Source organism: Moschus berezovskii, chromosome X (assembly GCF_049115385.1).
Source record: "Moschus berezovskii isolate FMDL1 chromosome X, NW_MosBer_1.0, whole genome shotgun sequence".
In the NCBI taxonomy this organism is placed as follows: Eukaryota; Metazoa; Chordata; class Mammalia; order Artiodactyla; family Moschidae; genus Moschus; species Moschus berezovskii.
This window is the reverse complement of record NC_142488.1, coordinates 111,759,918-111,779,623: the sequence shown is the minus strand read 5'-3', so window position 1 is coordinate 111,779,623 and position 19,706 is coordinate 111,759,918. Positions and strand designations below refer to the sequence as shown.

The following is a 19,706-nucleotide window of genomic DNA, read 5'->3' as shown; positions in this document are numbered from 1 at the left end:
CTCAATATCGAGACCATTAAATCCTCTCTAAAATAAAGCCCCATTAACAAGACTAATTAAACAATGACTAAATACACTAAGCAGTGCTTTTGCTTTAGAAATGCTTCTTCACTGTTCTGGTGCTCCTTAGCAGAAAGCTAGTTGTCAATAAGGAAGAGTCTTTGCATCATTAGGTTAAAACCCTTCCTTCTCCTCCTTCAATGCCCCCGTCACTTACACACACACACACATACACACCACTACCACCATAAACTTAGGTCTAGACAAGTCTGGGAAAGACTTAGACTTTAAGATCTAAAGTTTGGTTTACTGCAGCAGTTAGCATTTTAGCCTATAAAATGCTTCTCTCTCATTTTCTAGCACTCCCTCTGAGCCGAAGTGAGCTCCCGTTCCATAATTCCACAGGCTGCATCTTATGCATGGCTCACAGTACTTCAGGGAAAAGGTGAAATGTAAACAGTTCCATCTGAGCACACATTATCAAACAGAGCCTGCAGTATGGGCAGATGGTGGACAACCTTGGACAGGACATCAGTGTTTAAGGTGGAAACTTCTCCCACAAAATATGGCAAGGAAGGAGGAAGACAAAGAATTAGACCCAAAATTTCATAAAGCCAGGGCAGGTTAAATTCTTACTGCTGGTGTCACCCTGTTTGTGTCAGATTTTGACAAGATAAAAGTAATTCCCTTCAAACAAAATTTTGAAGTACAGGAAGGAGGCTTCTCTATCTACCTGACACCAATACAAGTAGGACTAGACCATCCTCACGTTGTGACATGATGCGCTTAATTTTCTATGGCTATAGTCCAGTCAGGTTGATCTCAACATATATTGCCTGCAATGGAGAGTAGCAACATTTCATTCTATTGCTCGGGAACTTTTAATGAGTTCAGATAAAATGAGAGTAACAGGACAAAAATAAAAACAATGTCAGCCACCAACTCTCTACCACCCTACTTCCCAGGCAATTTTAATCCTTCACTATTTTATTAAAGTCACAATTAGCCAGATAATGCTCAATAAATAGCATTCATTCCTACCTCTGTGCCTTTATTCATTCTGGTTCACACGTCTTCTTTTCAAAAGTATATCTTGCTGCTATATTTAGTCTGTCTCACCCTCTCCATGAAGTCTTCCTTTCCCGAACTTCTGGGGTAGGGTTTTCAAATCTTAGCATACCTCAGAATCCCCTGTAGGGCTTGTTAAAACTAAGATTCCTGAGACCCACCTGCAGAATTTGAGTCAGAAAGTTTGAGGCCTGAAAATTTGCATTTCTATCAAGTTCCCTGGAATAATGCTGATGCTGCTAGTAGTTTAGTATATCTAGCACTGGACTATGTATTTTATATATTGTCATTTATTGTTCTTCAATTCATTTATGAACATATTAGATAAGATTTTATGCTGGAATAAACAGAAAACCCAATGCAAACTGTAGTAAGCAAAAAGTGGATTTATTTTCTCACTTAACTGGATCATTCAGATATTGGTTGACCCAATACTTCAATGATGTTTCAAGGACTCAATTTCCTTACATCTTTCTGCTCTGACATCCTCAGTCAGCTTTATCTTAAAACTGGTTCTTCTCTTGGCAATCATACAGTTGCCAGTCACGATTAAGACTACATATTTCTTATTAATCTCCAGAGGGACACACAGACATCTTAGCAGCATTCCAAACAAGAGAACTAAAACTCACCCTGATTAGGTAACCTGAAACACATAGCCTGTGAAGGACTGGGATGGATATACAAGGAAAATTTGAGTATTGTTAGGAAGAGAATGTATCCTGTAAAGGCACCTAGCAAATGTCTACTACAAAACTCAGCCAGAGTATAAGATCAACTAGGGCAGTGATGACATCATCTATAGCTCTTCTACCACACAGGGAACACTCAATAAAGGGATGACTTACTGCTTTTCACAAAAAAAATTCTACCAGTTTATCAGGATGTAGCCTTATAATATAGACAATCACTTAACTGAGTTCTGTTCCAGATCAACCAATTGTTTGCACTACACACAAAAAATGTTGGTAAGAGCATTCTGTATTTTTCTTATATACAGCTACATAAGCAACAGTTCAGACTTTTATGTTAAAATGGAAAAAAAATTTTGTTTACCATGAGAATACCTAATTCTCTTTATTTTTAAAAAATTTTATGGAAGTTTATCACAGGATATTGAACATAGTTCCCTGTGCTAGACAGTAGGACCTTATTGTTTTCCATCCTATGTGATAGTTTGCATCTGCTAACCCAATCTCCCAATCCTTCCCTCCCCATCTAATTCCATTTAAAATTAATTTTTTATCCAAAACATTCATGAAAAACTAGTTCCACGACCTCAACCAAAAGTTTGGGGTCTGACAATGAGGGTAGCTCTTATGGCCATGTACTACTGTAATTGTTAGAAAACTCTATTTTATATATTGAACTAAAAATCAGTTTCCTTAGAACTTTAACTCATTGATCTTCATTCTACTATTAGGGGCTATGCCAAACAAATTTTTCTTAGGGTACTGCCTGTACCTTAAGACCTATGTTCGAATGTAGATGTCTTATACACTGGAAATTAACAAGACCATTTTTCATATGCTACTACAAGAAAAACAAATTTGAGAAAGTATGGTAAGTGGTTATATTAGTTTCCTGTGCTACCATAACAAAATTCCACAAACTAGGTGGCTCACAACAAAAGAAATGTATACTCTCACAGTTCTAGAGGCTAGATGTGCAAAATCAAGGTGTTAGCAGGACCATGCTCTTTCTGAAAGCTCTAGGAAAGAACCTTTCCTTTCCTCTTCCTAGTGTTTGGTGGTGGCCTGCAATTCTTGGCTTTTCTTGGCAGCATCACTCCACTCTCTGCCTTGATCATTACATGGTCTTTTTCCTGTGCTTCTCTTTTATATCTCTGTGATGGAAAAAGAGGCAAGAAAGACTTGAAAGGTAAGGACTCACATCCACCACTGTTGGCTCTGAAAATGCAGGAAGCAGGCTGAAAGGCAAGGAATGCAGGTGACCTCCACAAGCTGGGATTCTGTCAAATGACAGCCAACAAGGAACTGCAAGGAGCTGAATTCTGCCAATAATCTGAGTAAGCAGGAAATGGAATCTCCCCAAAGCTTCCAGAAAGGAATCCTTTGGAAAACTTTAGTCCAGGAAAAGCCCTGTCAGACTTATGACCTAAAGAACCGTAAGATATTAAATTTGTGTTGTTTTGAGGCACTAAGTTTTTGGTAATTTGTTATAGCAACACTATAAAACTAACACGGTAGGTTAATAATAGTTATTTTATTATCATCATCATAATCTATACCACCACCACCCACAGACCAAAAAGACAGTAAGTCTCAGAATGATTAAGTATTATTCCTAAGGTCACATAGGTAGTAAGTAGCAGAGCAGGAATTTAAACAGAAGTATGCTCCAGTATTCTGGCCTAGAGAATTCTATGGACTGTATAGTCCATGGGGTCTCAAAGAGTCGGACACAACTGAGCAACTTGCACTTCACTTCACTATGCCTGACAGCAGAGGCCATGTTTATCACAATGCATCCCAAGAAACAGTGAGATCCCAAAGAAATAAATCTTAGAAGAAATAAAAACGACATTATCCCTGTGCATCTCACAGAGTATTTACAGTGATGCCAATAAATATAGGCAGGCAGATTTTCTGACCTTTGAAAATATCTGACTTCAAAAGCAGAGTTGACTTTTAGAATAACTTTAGAATAACTGTTGGAGAATGCAATGGCACCCCACTCCAGTACTCTTGCCTGGAAAATCCCATGGATGGAGGAGCCTGGTGGGCTGCAGTCCATGGGGTTGCTGAGAGTCAGACACGACTGAGCGACTTCCCTTTCACTTTTCACTCTCATGCATTGGAGAAGGAAATGGCAACCCACTCCAGTGTTCTTGCCTGAAGAATCCCAGGGACAGGGGACCCTGGTGGGCTGCCATCTATGGGTTCGCACAGAGTCGGACACAACTGAAGCGACTTAGCAGCAGCAGCAGCAGAATAACTGTAGCATGAGCAAATGTTTATTTGTAAACCTTCTCTCCTTTCCTTTCCTTAATAACTCCTTCACCCCTCTCTCTAATATCCAACCAATCTAAAATATCTTCACAGAGCAAATGGCCAAGAATAGACAAAATGATCCTGAAAAGCTGAGGAGATTTGCTCCCCTCTCCAAAATCTTAAAAGCTTATAAAGTGACAGTAATTAGGATGAGATAAGAAAATAGACCAATGGAGACTTTGCATATATGACAGAGTTAGCCGCTAAAGATCAGAAGGGAAATAATGGGCTATTTTATAAATGGTTCTGGACTATTTATATGGATGAAAAAGTAAAATTGAATCCCTACATTACACCATACAAAATCAGTTGCAGATCAATTAAAGAAGACTTCATTTGAAAAGTGAAACCTTAAAAAAAATTTTAAGGGAAAATATCTTTTAGGATCTCAGGTTAAAGAAAACATTCTAAGTATATCAGTAAAATGCCTATCATAAAGAAAAGACTGATAAGTCTGAAGCATCAAAATTGAGAACTTGTGTATCACAAGACACCACAAAGTAATTAAAAGGCAACTTATAAACTTAGAGGAGATGAAATTATTAAGTCATGTAACTGGCAAAGAATTAGTATCAGAAAGACATAAACAATCCCTATAAATAAGGGAAAACAGAAATTGTGCAATAGAAAAATTGTCCAATAATATGAACAGGTTTTTGACCAAAGAAGAATTTTAAGTGGCCTATAAAACATGGGCTTCCCTTGTGGCTCAGCTGGTAAAGAATCCGCCTGCAATACAGGAGACTTGGATTCGATCCCTGGGTTGGGAAGATCCCCTGGAGAAGGGAACGGCTACTCACGCCAGTATTCTAGCCTGGAGAATTCTATGGACTCTATAGTCCATGGAGTTGCAAACAGTCAGACACGACTGAGCAATTTTCACTTTCTTTCACTTATAAAACATGAAAAGCGGGTGGTGGGTAGGTGGTCTGGATGCAGCCCTAGAGAAAACCTCTCTCCCTTTCTTCCCCTACCTTTTCCAGATCCTTAGTTTGGGTACAGCCCTTCTGTCCAGTCATGCGAAAGAGGAAAGTTACCTTCCAAGGTGTGAGAGATGACGATGATGAGGATGAAATCAGTGTCCCCAAGAAAAAATTAGTGGATCCTGTGGCTGGGGTAGGGGGCCCTGGGAGCCACTTCAAAGGCAAACACTCTTTGGACAGCGATGAGGAGGAGGAGAATGATGATGAAAGGTCCAGCAAATAAGACATGTTGGCCTCAGAGGATGTGGAAGGTCAGGAAGGAGCTACACTCACCAGTGATGGAGATGTGAGGATCATACTCTTCAAGCTGCAGGAGGAGATAGAAGGTCACTCTGAGCCTGATGGCAACTACTTCCTGAACTGGGATGCTCAGATCTGAGACGGTTGGCCAGACAACATTGACTGGGTGAAGATCAGAGAGCAGCCACCTGATCAGCAGCCTCTGTCAGACTCAGAGGACGATGACAGCTTGGCCAGATGCCAATGAGCACCCAAGCCCTCCTGGAGGGCAGTCTGGAGCTGATGTTGTCAAGAGAGACAGTGGTTGGGCACTGAGGCATCTGGGAACTTGAGGAGGAGGCAAAGAGGGCAACAAGGGGGCTAGGTAGCCCAGTTCCCCTCATGAAGGCTACTTTCAGGATGGGGTTTATTGCTAGAAGCTGGATCCTCCTGGTCACCAGTTCTAGAAATCAAAACAGACTGACTTTGACCTCTACATCTGAGCCTACTAAGGGTGGTCCCTTCTTTCCCAGACTTTGGAGGAGGCTCTGTCTACGTCAGGCAGTGAGGATGCTGGGGCCCACTTTTCAGTCAACTTCCTTTTACCAATAAAATTCTTTAGCTGTGGGGGGGGGGGGGTGACGAGAAAAGCTGCAAACCAATTTTAATCAGAGAAACACAAAATAAAAACATAATGATATGAATTTTACAACCAAATTTATAATAAATTAAAAGTCTGTTAATAAATGTTGGTGAAGATGAGGAATAACAAAACTTTTACACTCTGCTGATACATTGATATGAACTCTTTGGAAAAGCTGAATATGCTTATTCTCTATCATCAAGTAACTTCCTCTCCTATACACATACCCTAGACAAATTCTTGAACATGTACAAGAAACATCTACAAGAATGTTTCAGGGATGGAGACTCAAGAGGAAGGAGACATAGGTATACCTATGGCTGCCTCATGTTGATATGTGTCAGAAACCAACACAATATCGCAAAGCAATTATCCTCTAATTAAAATTAAATGTAAATAAAGAACAAAAATGTTTCAGAGGAGCATTTATAATGCCAAAACCTGAGAACCACTTATTCATGGATAGGAAAAATTTAAATTATAAAATATGCATACAATGGAATAGTGCAAATTAATAAAATACATGCAATAACATAAAATTATCTCAGAAATATACTGTTAATAGAAAAAAGTATTATTCCATCCCTATGAAGTGAAAAACATCAAATATAAAAAATATTTTTATAAATATATATATATACATACAAACATATGTACGTGATTTTTAAAACTGAAAAGAGCAAGAGGATGGTGAACACATAATTCGGTACAGTTCCTTCCTATCATGAGGGTGAGGCAGTTTTCAAGTGCACTGATAATGCTTTATTTCTTAAACTAGCTGGTAGATATATGGTGCTCATCCATTATTCTCTTGGATATATGACATGGTTATAAACATTTTATACATCAGTTGAGAAAATATGTATTTGAGAAGTGGCTTCCGTCTATGGGGTCACAGAGAGTCGGACACGACTGAAGTGACTTAGCAGCAGCAGCAGTCAAACTGCTTCATTGAACTGCCTAAAAGATGACTATAGGAGGGGGCAAAAGGATGCCAGAGGTGCGGGAGTGTTAAGAAGGAAACTCGGGACTCCCCAACTCAGACTTCACTCAAAGCAGCTGCAGCCTTCTGAATATAGAAAAAGGTTTGAAAACCACTTCAAGTAATTTGCAAAAAGAAGGGTGTGCACTGAGTCACAAAGTCCCTTTGTACACATATAATTGCTTATAGTTAGTTATTTGGCAGAAGGCCAAAGAAATCAAAAGCCTAAGTAGCAATTTGGCATATTTGGTCATGTTAGTTCATCACTCCCTTTGCAAAGCTGTTTTGTAAATAAGAAAGAGAAGACTTATTCTGTACAGTATGAAATGAAGCTCTCACAGGAAGGGTGAGCCTCACTTTACAGCAGACTAGGTTCCCAAAAGGAGGGTACAAATTACATTTCTGTATAACCAGCTGTATCTTTCCACAAACAAATATGACCATTTCTAACATGTTTCGTATCCATCTTTGAGTAGTTATCACTACTGATTATTTACCTCTTAAATTTTTATTTTACTAAGGTCTCTCCTCCAAGCTGTTAGTATTCTATAAACATACAAATATACTAAGAGAATATAATATTTAAAGAAACAAAATGAGAAATTGAGGGATATGGGAAGGCATTTTATAATGTTATGAATCACATCCCTAATTCATCTGGGCTTTTAACTTTCATGTATAAATAAATGCTCTTATATACAAATACCATTATAAAGGATTCTGTATAAAAACGATTTCCAAGCCTACTGGATGACCTTGTATTCAGTAAAGGAGCCACTCTATATTAGGCATCACAAACTAGTGTACCAACAGTGCGGGGAGATTCAGCAGTGTGTGACAAGATTTGGCGCATATCCTGGAACAGATTCCTGAGACTTCACTATTACTCAAAGACTTCAGGGGCAGGGAAAGATTCAAGAGACTTAATTAAGTAATCAAAAGCAGTATTTTTATTAAAACAAACATTCTTAAAAAGAAATCTATATTCATATAATATTCTTATAATTTTTAAGTACAACTATTCAAAGAAATATCTTACTTTCAAAAGTACTTAGAACTCTGCCCCTCTTACTCTCAAAGTTAAAAGTTTACTCTTCTCTCCCATTATGGGTCACACTGTTAGAAAAGTTTGAGAAGCTAAATCTACAGCATCTAAGCTTCTGTCTTCTGGTACTACTGCACTTGCGCATGCCATCATGTACATGTATGCTTTCCTTTTTCCCCATTCCAGATTAGTTTCTTTTTCCAGTTAAAGGCTGGATCCCCCGCACCGCACCCCCATTACCCCCGCAAGCATAACAAGAGAAGCCTAAGCAACCTCAGAACTCAAACACTTCAAGTATTCACTCCCTCCTTCTGCTTGACTTTCTCACTGGAACGGGAGTAGGTAAGCAGTTCAGTCCGGTCACTCAGTTGTGTCCAACTCTTTGCAACCCCATGAATCGCAGCACACCAGGCCTCCCTGTCCATCATCAACTCCTAGCGTTATAAACGGTCAAACATAGGGTGACCCGGATGTACTTTTACTTCCTGAGTTTAGGAGAGTACAGCGCATGCGCTCCCTGGGGCAATAACGTTGACTTCCGCTCCCTTTGTGCTTTGTGAGCGGTGTCATGGAGAACACAGAAGGACAGTATCCTTCCTGTGAGGGGAACCGCTATGATTCCATTGGGGGTGAATCTTTTCAAAATGAGCGAGAATCTGCTGAAAATCTTTTTTGGGACTTCAAGATAAACATTTTAGGTCAAAAGGATGAAACCATAATACATTTCTGTGACAAATGCAAATTACCGATTAGAATCTATGGGCGGATGATTCCATGCAAGCATGCTTTTTGCTACGCTTGTGCTATTTTACATGGAGAAGAAGGGGATAAGATATGCCCAGCCTGTGGTAATTCTGTGCAGCAAATTCAGAAGCATAGTCAAGGTTCTCTCTTTGTATGTAGCACTGTTCAAGGATGCAAGAGATCCTATTTGTCTCAGAGAGACTTAGAGGCTCATATCAACTTCCGCCACGTGAGAGTTGGAAACTCTGCTCCCCGTACTTAACTTGAAAACGCTCATACAGCATTCTGTCCCACCACCAGCTAAAATCTATGGTTATATTAAAAAGCTGCCAGACAAGCATCATATGAACCATATTATACCAAAGCAATACCTTAGATACCACCACCTTCTTTGCAAGGGAGTTGCCCAAGCCGCATAATCAGCCACAAGATATTCACACTCCTACAGCAGAATTAATTGTCCGTGGCTTCATCTCTACATCCTTCAATGAGTCAAGAAACTGAGTCAGAAAGCCTTTTTGCCCCAACAAGAAAACATAGTGATGATTGACACAAATTCAGGTACCTAAGAACCGCAACCTCTTGTCTCTCAACTGCTCACCATCATCCTGAATATCGGAGTCAGCCAGTGGTATTGAACTCTCATCACACTGTGATATCACAGTGATAGTCTATACCACGCTACCTCCTCTGCCATCAATATGTCATCTAAGGCCACATCTTTCTCAGGCCACAGGTACTTTTCACTTGATTCATAGCCAAGTTTCAGATACGTCGGTGACTTCTATTCCCCCACCTTCTCCATAGACATCTTATTGCTCAGATGCCACCTTGTACGAAGTATCTTCCACCAGGACCTATCTCACCTCAACAGGGTAATCTACCTGTAAGTATACACCCTTCTCACCATCATAATGCTTACTCTTTACCCCAGTTTACTGAATATCAAGGAACTCTGAGCACTTCATTCATATTACTAGGGGAAGTAAGTCATAGTATGCGCCCTGTACCCTTTCCACCAGTGAAAGCAGTGTCTGCCTTTTCCAAACGTCATTTCTTGGACTACATTTCCTAGATCACACAAGATATAAACCATGTTACCAGGAGTAATGTTATTTTGAACAGAAGATTCGATGGGGGGCGGGGGGGAGTATTGTCAATCATCTAATTAAGCTTTGAACATTTGGGGAAAGAAAAGCACCTCTTACGGAAGTGGCTATAAAAAAAGAAATGGCTGTAAAACATTTAAAACCACTTAAAACAGTTTTAAGGCTTGATCTTGGGAGTGATTTTAAGTACTTTACTATAGTGCAGATAAGTGGCTCAGTTGAGAATAACTATGCTTTAACAACTTTGTTCCTGTAGTATGGTAAACTGACCCAGAAGTGACCATTTGCAGTATTACTTCCAGAGGCACTGGGGGGATGGTGCTGTGTTTTTCTTTCAAAAGTATTGTTTTTGTTAAATTCAATATTTACTTTTTCTTGGAATGTATTTTCCTAACCTGGGTAAAAAGAACAAATTTCAATATGCTCGTAAAAAAACAATAAGGCCTTTGTACATAAATCTGTCTCCTTGTAACTTGTACCATTCTTGTTTCTAGGCCCAAATTGCTTTTTCTTTACTGTAACTTAGGCTGTGTGACCAAAACGATCTTCAGGCTGAGCCCTGCCCTGGATTCTTGACATCACACAAACCAGCAGTATTTAAGCAGCTCTAGACCAGATCTGTCAAATCCAGCATCAAATCCTTCTTACTACTCCAACCCTGATCTTTTTTAAGATACGAATGACTTTTTCTATTAATTTACTTTAATTGGAGGATAATTTCTTTACAATATTGTGGTGGTTTTTGCCATACATTGACATGAATCACCCACGGGTGCATGTGTCCCCCCATCCTGAACACTCCCTGCCAACCTCCCTCCCCACCCCATCCCTCTGGACTGTCCCAGAGCACCAGGTTTGAGTGCCCTTCTTCATGCATTGAACTTGCACTGGTTATCTATTTTACATATGGTAATATACATGTTTCAATGCTGTTCTCTCAAATCATCCCACTCTTGCCTTCTCCCATATAGTCCAAAAGTCTGTTCTTTACATCTTTGTCTCTTTTGCTGCCTTGCAAATAGGATCATCATTACCATCTAAATTTCATGTATATGTGTTAATATACTGTACTGTTATTTCTCTTTTTGACTTACTTCACTGTGTACAATAGGCTCCAGTTTCATCCACCTCTTTAGAAATGACACAAATGTGTTCTTTTTTATAGCTATGTAATATCCCATGGTGTATATGTACCACAAGTTCCTTATCCATTCAACTGCCAATGGACACCTACATTGCTTCCATATCCTAGCTGTTGCAAACAGTGCTAAATGAGCATTGGGGTACATGTGTCTCTTTCAATTCTGGTTTCCTCGGTGTGTATGCCAAGCAGTGGGATTGCTGGGTCATATGGCAGTTCTATTTCCAGTTTTTTAAGGAATCTCCACACTGTTCCCCATAGTGGTTGTACCAGTTTGCATTCTCATTAACAGTGTAAGAGGGTTTCCTTTTCTCCACACCCTCTCTAGCAATTGTTTGTATACTTTTTGATGGCAGCCATTCTAAACGGTGTGAGATGATACCTCATAGTGGTTTTGATTTGCATTTCTCTACTAGTGAGTGACGTTGAGCATCTTTTCATGTATTCATATCTTTATTAGCCATCTGTATGTCTTCTTCGGGGAAATGTCTCTTCTTTGGACCACTTTTTGATTGAGTTGTTCATTTTTCTGGAACTGAACTGCATGAGCTGCTTGTATATTTTGGAGATTAATTCTTTGTCAGCTGTCTTATTTGCTATTTTCTCCCATTCTGAAGTCTGCCTTTTCATGTTGATTATAGTTTCCTTTGTTGTACAAAAGCTTTTAAGTTTAATTAGGTCCCATTTATTTTTGTTATTTCCATTACTCTGGGAAGTAGGTTATAGAGAATCTTGCTGTGATTTATGTCAGAGATTGTTCTGCCTATGTTTTCCTTTAAGAGTTTCATAGTTTCTGGTCTTACATTTAGATCTTTAATCCATTTTGAGTTTACTTTTGTGTATGGTGTTAGAAAGTATTCTAGTTTCTTTCTTTTACAGGTGGTTGGCCAGTTGTCCCAGCACCACTTGTTAAAGAGATTGCCTTTTCTCCATTGTATATTTTTGCCTCCTTTGTCAAAATTAAGGTGTCCATAGGTGTGTCGATTTATCTCTGGGCTTTCTATTTTGTTCCATTGATCTATATTCTTTTGTGCCAGTACCACACTGTCTTGATGACTATAGCTTTGTAGTATAGTCTGAAGTCAGAAGGTTGATTCCTCCAGTTCCATTCTTCTTTCTTAAGATTGCTTTGGCTATTTGAGGTTTTCTGCATTTCCATACAAATTGTGATGTTATTTGTTCTAGTTCTGTGAAAAATACCATTGATAATTTGATAGGGATTGCATTGAATCTATATATTGCTTTGGATAATATGCTCATTTTCACTATATTGATTCTTCCAATCCACGAACATGGTATATTTCTCCATCTATTTGTGTCATCTTTGCTTCTTTAATCAGTGCTTTATAATTTTCTATATATATGTCTTTTGTTTCTTAGGTAAATTTATTCCTAAGTATTTTATTCTTTTCATTGCAATAGTGAATGGGATTGTTTCCTTAATTTCTGTTTTTTCACTGTGTATAGGAATGCAAGGGATTTCTGTGTATTAATTTTATGTCCTGAAACTTTACTATATTCATTGATTAGCTCTAGTAGTTCTCTGTGGTATCTTTAGGGTTTTCTATGTAGAGGATTATGTCATCTGCAAACAGTGAGAGTTTTACTTCTTCTCCAATCTGGGTTCCTTTTATTTCTTTTTCTTCTCTGATTGCTGTAGCTAGGACCTCCAAAATTATGTTGAATAGTAGTGGTGAGAGTGTGCACCCTTGTCTTGTTCCTGATTTTAGAGGAAATGCTTTCAATTTTTTGCCATTGAGCGTAATGGTCACTGTGGGTTTGTCTTATATTGCTTTTGTCATGTTGAGGTATGTTGCTTCTATGCCTGCTTTCTGGAGAGTTCTTATCATAAATGGGTGTTGAATTTTGTCAAAGGCTTTCTCTGCATCTATTGAGATAATCATATGGTTTTTATCTTGCAATTTGTTAATACAGTGTATCACATTGATTGATTTGTGAATATTGAAGAATCCTTGCATCCCTGGAATAAAGCCCACTTGGTCATGATGTATGATCTGTTTAATATGTTGTTAGATTCTATTTGCTAAAATTTTGTTGAGGATTTTTGCATCTATGTTCATCAGTGTTCTTGGCCTGTAGTTTGCTTTTTTGGTGGCATCTTTGTCTGGTTTTGGTATTAGGATGATAGTGGCCTCATGGAATGAGGTTGGGAGTTTACCTTCCTCTGCAATTTTCTGGAAGAGTTTGAGTAGGATAGGTGTTAGCTCTTCTCTAAATTTTTTGGTAGAATTCACCCGTGAAGCCATCTGGTCCTGGGTTTTTGTATGTTGGAAGATTTTTTATTATAGTTTCAATTTCCGCACCTGTGATGGATCTGTAAAAATTTTCCATTTCTTCCTTATTCAGTTTTGGGAGGTTATACTTTTCTAAGAATTTGTCCATTTCTTCCAAATTGTCCAATTTTATTGGCATATAATTGCTGATAGTAGTCTCTTATGACCCTTTGTATTTCTGTGTTGTCTGTTGTGATTTCTCCATTTTCATTTCTAATTTTGTTGACTTGATTCTTCTCCCTTTTTGATGATTCTGGCTAACAGTTTATTTATCTTCTCAAAGAACCAGCTTTTAGTTTTCTTGATCTTTGCCATAGTCTCCTTCATTTCTTTTTATTTCTGCTTTGGTTTTTATGATTTCTTTGCTTCTACTAACTTTAGGGTTCTTTCATTCTTCTTTCTAGTTGCTTTAGACATAAAGTTAGATTTTTTATTTGATTTTTGTTTCTTGAGATAGGCTTATATTGCTATGAAACTCCCCCTTAGCACTGCTTTTACTGAATCCCATAGGTTTGGGGTTGTCGTGTTTTTATTTTCATTTCTTTCTATACATATTTTGATTTTCTTTTTGCTTTCTTCCATGATATGTTGGTTATTCAGAAGCTTGTTGTTTAGCTCTATATGTTTGTGTTTTTGTTTTTTTTTTCCTGTAATCGACATCTAATCTTATTGCATTGTGATCAGAAGATTGAAATGATTTCAGTTTTAATTTACCATTGCTAGATTTATGACCCTCGGAGAAGGCAATGGCAAGCCACTCCAGTACTATTGCCTAGAAAATCCCATGGATGGAGGAGCCTGGTAGGCTGCAGTCCGTGGGGTCGCTAAGGGTCGGACACGACTGAGCGATTTCACTTTCACACATTGGAGAAGGAAATGGCAACCCACTCCAGTGTTTTTGCCTGGAGAATCCCAGGGATGGGGAAGCCTGGTGGGCTTCCGTCTATGGGGTCGCACAGAGTCGGACATGACTGAAGTGACTTAGCAGCAGCAGCAGCAGATTTATGACCCAGGATGTGATCCTGGAGAATGTTCCATGTGCACTTGAGAAAAAGGTGAAATCCATTGTTTTTGGGTGGAATGCCCTGTACATATCAATTAGGTCTAACTGGTCCATTGTATCATTTAAAGCTTGTGTCTCCTTGCTAATTTTGTTTGGTTGATCTATCCACAGGTGTGAGTGGCATATTAAAGTCCCCCACTCTTATTGTATTGCTATTAATTTCCCCTTTACTTATTAGCATTTGCCTTACATATTGAGTTGCCCCTATGTTGGGTGTATTTATAATTGTTATATCTTCTTCTTAGATTGATCCTTTGGTTATTATGTAGTGTCCTTCTTTGTCTCTTATCACAGTCTTTATTTCAAACTCTATTTTATCTGATACGAGTATTGCTACTCCTGCTTTCTTTTGTTCTCCACTTGCATGAAGTATCTTTTTCCAGCCCTTCACTTTCAGTTGGTCTGTGTCCCTAGGCTTGAGGTGGATCTCTTGTAGACAGCATATATAGGGGTTTTGTTTTTTTATCCATTCGGCCAGTCTCTGTCTTTTGGTTGGAGCACTTAACCCATTTACATTTAAGGTAATTATTGGTAAGTATGATTCTGTTTCCATATACTTTTGCTGTTTTGGATTTGTTTTTATAAATCTTTTCTGTGTTTCCTGTCTAGAGAAGATCCTTTAGCATTTGTTGAAGAGCTGGTTTGGTGGTGGTGAATTCTCTCAGCTCTTGTTTGTAAAATTTTTTATTTCTCCTTCATATTTGAATGAGATCCTTTCTGGGTACAGTAATATTGGTTGTAGGTTTTTCTTTCATCACTTTAGGTATGTCCTGTCATTCCCTTCTGGCCTGAAGAGTTTCTATTGAAAGATCAGCTGTTATCCTTATGAGGATTCCCTATTGTGTTATTTGTTGCTTTTCCCTTGCTGCTTTTAATATAAGCTCTTTGTGTTTAACTTTCATTAGTTTGATTAATATGTATCTTGGGGTGTTTTGCCTTGGGTTAATCCTGTTTGGGACTCTCTGGGTTTCTTGAACTTGGGTGGCTATTTCCTTCCCCATTTGGGGGAAGTTTTCTACTATTATCTCAAGTATTTTCTCATGCCCTTTCTTTTAGTCATCTTCTACTAGGACACCTATGATTCAAATGTCCAACCCTGATCTTATGTCCCAGTTTTAATGGGGCACTGCTCCTTTCCTATGTTAAAAGATGAACTGAAGCATATTAAAGGTTTTAGAGTTTATCTAAGTAAAAACGAATTCAAATCAGGCAGCCTTCAATTTAACAAGGAGATCTGAGGAGCTGTATAAAAAGAGCAACTTTTATAGGCAGAAGGAAACAGGAACAAGGATGTTATCCTAGGCAAAAAAGCAGATTGGTTATTGCAAGTTTACTTTCCCTTAAGCATTGGCAGGGATTAGTTAGATTACCAAACTGGTGTTGGTAGGGTAATTAGATTAAGATTCTATTCATTGGAAAGCCAAAGCTATAATTGGGCTCCCCTTGTAGCTCAGATGGCAAAGAATCTGGCTGCAATTCAGGAGGCCCAGGTTCAGTCCCTGAGTCAGGAAGATCCCCTGAAGAAGGGAATGGCAACCCACTCCAGTATTCCTACCTGGAGAGAATCCCATGGACAGAGGAACTTGGCAGATAGGGTCCATAGGGTCGAAAAGAGTTGGACATGACTAAAGTGACTGAGCATGCAAGGAGCCATTTGTTTGAACAGTAAACAAGCAAGAGTGGTACCCTATCTCCCTGTCTGTGGGGATTTAGTTCTAAGACTTAACTTCTTGCTTGAAAAAGAATGAGAAATTTTATTTTTCCTCTGATAGATACAACTGATGTGTATGTAATGGATTAACATTTATATATACATGTTAATGGGTCAACAAGTATATAAAAGGGTAAGAGCGCATTTTTTTTTTTTTTTTTTGGTCTCTGCAGTCTACTGCAGAGGAAGAAATTTTTCTCTGCCTGTCAGGCGAGTGTCTGTTTCTCGGTTCTTGTCTTGTCACAACAATGATTTGGGACGACGGACATTAAAGCCCTCAGTGTGTCACAGCTCTCAGGTCTTGAACAAACCGTGTCATAGCTCTTAGACAAATCAGTGTTAAAGTTCTATTTTATTTAGAAGACAGCAGGAGAATCCATCCTTGAAGAAGAGAGGAGAGTGGAGGAGTGCACCAGCATGCATGGGGGCAGTGGGGGAGAGAGAGAGAAGGAGCATAGGCACACGGGAGAGAGCACTTGGTTCCTCCTTTTATATGTTTTCTTCCCCCTGGGCCTGCTCTATGCGAATTGGGCTCAGCCAGGAGTGCTGTTCTACCCGAAGTCCTCACTCCAGTCCTCAGACCTTTCTTTGACCTTCCTTTGTTCTATTTTTCTGGGCTTTTCCCTTCCTTGTCTTTTAGCCACCACCATTTTGGACTCCTTTTCCCTATTCTAACTACCTAAGACTACCCTTCTAGATTTTTTGATTGGTCTAAGAATTAAATGACACAGGTTAACAGGGGAACAAAAGTCACACAAAAGTTTAAGAAACCCATATATACATGGGAGAGACCCAGGAAAACTAATTGGTCGAAATGGTCAAAGTCATTACCTTAAATACCATCTTCAGCTAAAGACAGAAGAGGATGTTGTGAGTATTGGCTTGAGACTTCAAAGTGAGGAAAGCAAGTCACATGGAGATGGAAAAGCAAATATTTTGTAAACAAATACTCTTCGGCCACACAGAAAAAGTGGGACACAGAGTAGAAACTGATTTTTAGGCCCTGCCTAGAGTTTCCCCTAAGAAAATCAGTTTCTACTCTGTGCCCCATTGTTTCTGTGGCCCTGCCTAGAGTTTCCCCTAGGTCTTTCCTGGTGGCTCAGTCAGTAGTCTGCCTGCAATGCAGGAGAACCAGGTTCAATCCCTGGATCGGGAACATCCCCTGGAGAAGGGAATGGTGACCCACTGAAGTATTCTTGCCTGGAGAATTCCATGTTCAGAGGAGCCTGGTGGGTCACAAAGAGCCCATGGGGTCGCAAAGAGTCAGATATGACTGAGCAACTAACACTTTCACTTTCAGAGTTTCCCCTACCACACCTAGCCCATATTATTTGCAGCTATCTCAGTGATAACAATATTCCAGAGCACATCCACTATCTACATTCCTTTAGGCAGTTTGAAGGAAGGTCAGAGTTTCTTTTAAGGCCCCAAAGAGTCTTTGGGGCCTTAAAAATAATCAGTTTAAATTAATCCTCATGTCAAAGAGACGTATTTTAGGGTGGTGAGTTGTGTTCCCCTATAAATCTCTTTTAGCAGATTGACTATGCTCCACATTGCAGTCTGATTTGATGCTTATCAATTAATAAACCCTGTCATTTTTCTCCATGTTTTATAGAGAGGTTTTATTGGGTTGGCAGGAAATTTTATATTTAATTGTTATTTCCCCAACAATTTGACAATGAGGATAGGATCCATCTAGCAGTTCCTGAATTGGGTTGATCAACTCAAAGTCTTGTGGCCATACAACAGTCATGTCAGAGACCCTGAATTTTAAAAATCATTTCTAGTACTCCATTCTTGGGATATTAGCCAGATGAATTACATTCTCCAAACTTAAGATTATATTATTGAGTAAGAATAGGTGATCAGTTCAGTTGCTCAGTCGTGTCCAACTCTTTGCGACCCCATGAACCACAGCATGCCAGGCCTCCTTGTCCATCACCAACTCCCAGAGTTTACCCAAAATCATGTTCATCAGGTCAGTGATGCCGTCCAACCATCTCATCCTCTGTTGTCCCCTTCTCCTCCTGCCCTCAATCTTTCCAGGCATCAGGGTCTTCTCAAATGAGTCAGTTCTTTGCATCAGGTGGACAAAGTATTGGAGTTTCAGCTTCAACATCAGTCCTTCCAATGAACACCCAGGACTGATCACCTTTAGGATGGCCTGGTGGGATCTCCTTACAGTCCAAGGGACTCTCAAGAGTCTTTTCCAACACCACAGTTCAAAAGCATCAATTCTTTGGCGCTCAGCTTTCTTCACAGTCTAACTCTCACATCCATACATGACCATGGGAAAAACCATAGCCTTGACTCGACGGCCCTTTGTTGACAAAGTAATGTCTCTGTGTTTTCATATGCTGTCTAGTTTGGTCATAACTTCCTTCCAAGGAGTAAGCGTCTTTTAATTTCATGGCTGAAATCACCATCTGCAGTGATTTTGGAGCCCAAAATAATAAAGTCTGACACTGTTTCCACTGATTCCCCATCTATCTCCCATGAAGTGATGGGACCAGATGCCATGATCTTCGTTTTCTGAATGTTGAGCTTCAAGCCAACATTTTCACTCTCCTCTCTCACTTTCATCAAGAGGCTCTTTTGTTCTTCACTTTCTGCCATAAGGGTGGTGTCATCTGCAGATCTGAGGTTATTGATATTTCTCCTGGCAATCTTGATTCCAGTTTGTGCTTCACCCAGCCCAGCATTTCACCTGATGTACTCTGCATATAAGTTAAATAAGCAGGGTGACAATATACAGCCTTGACGTACTCCTTTTCCTATTTGGAACCAGTCTGTTGTTCTATGTCCAGTTCTAACTGTTGCTTCCTGACCTGCATACAAGTTTCTCAAGAGGCAGGTCAGGTGGTCTGGTATTCCCATCTCTTTCAGAATTTTCCACAATTTATTGTGATCCACACAGTCAAAGGATTTGGCATAGTCAATAAAGCAGAAATAGGTGCTTTTCTGGAACTCTCATGCTTTTTAAATTTTTTTCTGCTATTGTTTGACCAGATCCTATGCAGGGTACATCATGAGGAACGCTGGGCTGGAAGAAGGACAAGCTGGAATCAAGATTGCCAGGAGAAATATCAATAACCTCAGATATGCAGATGACACCACCCTTATGGCAGAAAGGGAAGAGGAACTCAAAAGCCTCTTGATGAAAGTGAAAGAGGAAAGTGAAAAGTTGGCTTAAAGCTGAACATTCAGAAAACTAAGATCATGGCATCTGGTCCCATCACTTCATGGCAAATAGATGGAAAAACAGTGGAAACAGTGTCAGACTTTATTTTGGGGGGCTCCAAAATCACTGCGGATGCTGACTGCAGCCATGAAATTAAAAGACGCTTACTCCTTGGAAGGAAAGTTATGACCAACATAGATGGCTTATTGAAAAGCAGAGACATTACTTTGCCAACAAAGGGCCATCTAGTCAAGGCTATAGTTTTTCTAGTGGTCATGTATGGATGTGAGAGTTGGACTGTGAAGAAAGCTGATCGCCGAAGAATTGATGCTTTTGAACTGTGGTGCTGGAGAAGACTCTTGAGAGTCCCTTGGACTGCAAGGAGATCCAACCAGTCCATTCTAAAGGAGATCAGTCCTGGGTGTTCACTGGAAGGACTGATGCTAAAGCTGAAACTGCAATACTTTGGCTACCTCATTCAAAGAGCTGACCCACTGGAAAAGACTCTG

The 19,706-nt window shown here is 39.4% G+C and overlaps 1 long non-coding RNA gene and 2 pseudogenes across 7 annotated transcripts in view; 2 read left to right on the top strand and 1 right to left on the bottom strand.

Annotated features, from left to right (window-relative positions):
• LOC129563799 (uncharacterized) overlaps positions 1-19,706 on the bottom strand; it is a 519,846-nt gene that overhangs the window by 316,508 nt on the left and 183,632 nt on the right. The gene's annotated exons all lie outside the window — the stretch shown is intronic.
• On the top strand, positions 5,100-5,721 carry LOC129564000 (CD2 antigen cytoplasmic tail-binding protein 2 pseudogene; annotated as a pseudogene).
• On the top strand, positions 8,523-9,248 carry LOC129563999 (E3 ubiquitin-protein ligase Hakai pseudogene; annotated as a pseudogene).